This window comes from Saccostrea cucullata, unplaced genomic scaffold, assembly GCF_032062105.1.
Source record: "Saccostrea cucullata isolate Sc308-1 unplaced genomic scaffold, CSIRO_AGI_Scuc_v1 ctg4401, whole genome shotgun sequence".
NCBI lineage: Eukaryota > Metazoa > Mollusca > Bivalvia > Ostreida > Ostreidae > Saccostrea > Saccostrea cuccullata.
The window spans coordinates 18535-22696 of NW_026931318.1; the positions used below are offsets into that span (position 1 = coordinate 18535).

Below are 4162 nucleotides of genomic sequence, written 5' to 3' on the forward strand. Positions count from 1 at the left end.
TAATATAGATATGAATAAAGATATGAAATCAAATAATCACTGTTATGTCTTGGAGCTAGAGAAAAGTCATTACATGCCCAAATTTTACATGTAAGACTTTGATCCTATATTTCAATAAATTCAAAATGGTTTTATTTTTGTTTCTGTTCAATACTTTCTTCTTCAGGGTCTCTCATGGCCTATACTGTATGATACCTCCATCATGTCCATTGACCCTGCTCTTTTATATTGCCATATGTTTATCCAGTAGCAGTGGTTATGCTCAGGCAATCTTTGAAATATTCCCCATTTCATGCATCTCCTTCTGTTCTGCCTCTGTCCATTTTATTCATTCTGCAATTAGATAAAGTCATTTCTTTGGCATCTTTGCCGTATACTAGTAAAACATGTTTTTCTTACAGCAAGATCACCCTTTATGTTGATCAAACCCAACCAAGAAGGAGAAGTATATTTCGGTGGCAAACCCAACCAAGAAGGAGAAGTATATTTCGTATTCAGAAATATGTATTTATAAATAAAATGGAAGAAAAACTAAATTCTATCAACTCTTTTTTGTTTCTTCTATGTCTAACTGCATCTTCATCCTACCCCCCATCTGCCATAATTTTATCAAAACGGAATCATCATTCAACACAAAAAACGATGTTGCACATTAGTTAGACAGTTTGTTAGTTTCTGATTGTTAAGAAGGAGATTTTAAAAAGATTTTACACCTATTCCTTGCAAATTTTAGACTTCTAATGTAACACTATCAGTACATTAGGGGTACATAATCTTCAAAAACATCTCTACACTTAACAATAAAGCTTTCTCATTAGTATTGTTTTTAGCACAATGGTTCTGCTAAAGAGGATTTAAAATTGACGCAAACCTTACTAACTGCTTTGAAATTATATTGACAGGGACAGAGACACACTTGACAATCCATTCCCCCTTCCTGGGGTATGCTTTGCACAAAATTTAATCAAAATTGACTAAGCTGGATAGAAGTTGAAAATATGAAAAATTACAGTCAAACAGATTATGAATAACTTTCAGCACATCAGACATGAAGTAGTGATCCTTAAATAAAATACACCTACAAGATGAAGCTGTTTTATTCCTTTGAAGTGATATCTAGTATTGTTTCTTTTCCTGTATGCCACCTCTATCAGAACAAAATGTTATACATGTATTAACATAACCTATGACCGTATTGTACCCCAGTATTTACTTTACAATTAATTAAGTTCTGGAACCAACCCTCAGATGCCCTTAAAACAAATGATTCAAAACTGGCAAAGGTAAAGGGCATCTGAAGAATTTAAAATAAAATGATAGTACAAACAAGCAAACAGTGTGCATGAAAATGTTGGCAAACACTAGAAAAAATACTAAGGTACTTTCTCAAACTTAATATGAATACTAAAGAGGTTTTATGTAGCTGTATTGCACATACCAAAAGCTTTCCTGCAGTTAAAGGATGGTTGCCTAGTAGTTATGTAGTATGTACAAGTTTTTCTCTTTATCTCTTCTAATTAAGAAGCGAAAATGTCTCTAAAAATCTTATGGTTGGCATGAAGTATTCTTGTTCATTTTACTAATTACTTACAATTCTCCTATTTCTGAGGGTCATCTTCTGATGAGTGTGTTCTCTGCAATGTTCACAATTGAAGTTCCTGTTTGACCTGTTACATATTGAAAATCCTCAATGAACATAATTATGGTTTTAATTTCCATTGCAATTATTGATTACTTTTATAAAAAAAATTCTAAACCAATTTATTGTACATGTAACATAATACTTAGGATTATATTTATGTAATATCAATGGAAAAAAAGGTATCATTATCTCCAGTTATCCTAAAATCACAAGTAAGTATTAATCATATAAATTCACATGCGTAAACCCATTAGCTTTTTGTGCTATTAAAATCATAGTCATCGCTGTTCAATAAAGGAAATCAAGTACTAATCCACAGCTATGTGGCAATATAAGTAACCGGTACTATCCCCGAGTAAAAAGTGACAAGCCCAAATATAGAGGCAAAAATTAAAAAGTAACATTGAAAAAAAGTTCATCGTGCAAAAAAGTCAGGGTATTAACTACAGATGATTCTTTTTAAAATTAAAGTTTAATTTAATTTTCGCTAGTAAAATTTAATCATATATAAATTAATGATTTAAAAAAAATGAAAAAAAAAATTAAATATTCCTTTTCTGGTCATTCACTAGTTCGTCTAATTAAAACGAAGCAAAAATCATTTTGTTTTCATCTTGAATCATTTAAAGCCATATATGGAGTATGTACAATGAAAATTATTAGACTAAAATTATAAGAACTTATTATTTGTATCATTACTTTATATAAACATGATTAAGATAGAATTTTTCCGTAAATTACAAAATCTAAGTCAATTGCATCATAAAGATAACTAAATTTAATTTGGATTCTCGGAATTTTCTCCGACTTGGAAGAAAATACAAAAGATTTAAATAACACATTACAGAGAAGATACAATCGTATAATTAGATAAAACGAGGTGTTCTCCGTGCTCCGAATTGAATGAAAAGCTTTAATTTAAATGTATTAACTATATTTCTGTACTTAATTTTGTATTTTTCAAAAATATATTTTTTGATCAGTTACGCCATATATGGCTTTTAAAAAACGCTACATAATAATTGCATGACACTTATCATTGAGCTGATTGAGTGAATGTATATAATTTAATAATGAGATATCTGTGAGGCATACATGTACATGCAAATATTGCTATATTAAACAAAGGAAAGGGGGGAATTCAAATTATAAAATAAAAGATTGTTTTTAAGTAAATCAGTCTTGTAGTAATGCATAATGGATGCAGTTGTAGAGATTTATGAATAATATGAGCATGCTGTCTGGAATATTTCCATATTAGGGAATTTAATAGCAAAAAAGAGTGAAAATACCGGTGGTGCTTTTCATGAATTACATGTGTATTTTAAAATTCCTAATAGCCCAAGGGGATTCCTCAGTGCAGAAGACCACTTACTCCAATCCTCAAAATTGGAAGCCCCGGGTGTAGCGCGATGCTAATTAAACACCCATCATTTGAAATAGTTATAGTAGCCCTATATCAATTTCAGTATTGTTTTAAATTGATTAAAACATATGAGAAAAACAATAATTTAAAAAAAATCAAAATAAAGCAGACACTCAAAATCAAAGACAGAAAGAAGCACTGTTTTGACTGACAGTTTTTCAATAATACAATGAATCTCTTAAGTTGCATATCAGATGAGATAAACTCACATACAATTATTTAGTTGTTGTCAATTATCCCATTTATCACCATCTCAGCTCACTTTGCGATTGTAATACTGTCTACATGAACCGATAATTTACAGCTGATTTATGAACACACGATTGTTAAAATTTTCATTTCCCTTTCCAATATACATTGTCAGAACATACTTAGTTGGTTATGATATAAAAATTAAATAATAAACACTTTCGATTTATTAAAGATTATCTAACAATATACGATCATTTACTAAATACTTCTCGCCCTCCAGAGTTAAAGAGACAGAGAAAATTCAAAATACAAACAAGTGCAACTTAGGATTAATTGTTCCGATATATCTATTTTAATTTTGTGCACAATTGTTTTCAAAATTACATTAAAATCTATTTTCCTTAAACAAGAACCCAGCATTGGATAAATATTAATCGAATAAACTTACCTTTTCTCTTTTCAATCAGAAAATCTTGTTGACATTAAGTGTTTCTTAGTCGCCATATTTTTTCCATGAAAACAAACGTTGTTATGATCAGGATCAACCGAAGTTGATTTTCGGAACTCTCGAGAATTTAGAGTTCGGAATGTAAAACTGAAACAAAAAAACACGGTGCGTCCGTGAAAGCAACTTTTTTAGACACTTTTTTGGACAAATCGTCGTGTCAAAGTTTTGTTGGTTACTAACCTTCAAATACCCAATTAGGGTGTTTTAAGCATATTCAGCGACACTTCTTATTGGGTATACCCAATAAGCAAAAAGTACCCAATAAGTACAATCTTGGCAGGCAAAATACCCAATAAATGCACTCTCGTATACACGGACGTGTCCGTCCCTCTGTCCTTCAGTTTGTCCCATTTGGTTTCGTACTTTTCCCTATAAACGCTTGCTTGCAGATTTT

At 30.7% G+C, this 4162-nt stretch overlaps 1 long non-coding RNA gene across 1 annotated transcript; it reads right to left on the reverse strand.

The window, feature by feature from the left end:
• Positions 1 to 226: 226 nt before the first annotated feature.
• LOC134232159 (uncharacterized) lies at positions 227 to 3752 on the reverse strand. The gene is made up of 3 exons (XR_009984725.1): positions 3709 to 3752; positions 1592 to 1667; positions 227 to 333 (listed from the first exon to the last, which is right to left on the reverse strand). It is a non-coding gene; the product is annotated as an uncharacterized LOC134232159 (long non-coding RNA).
• Between the last annotated feature and the right edge of the window lie 410 nt (positions 3753 to 4162).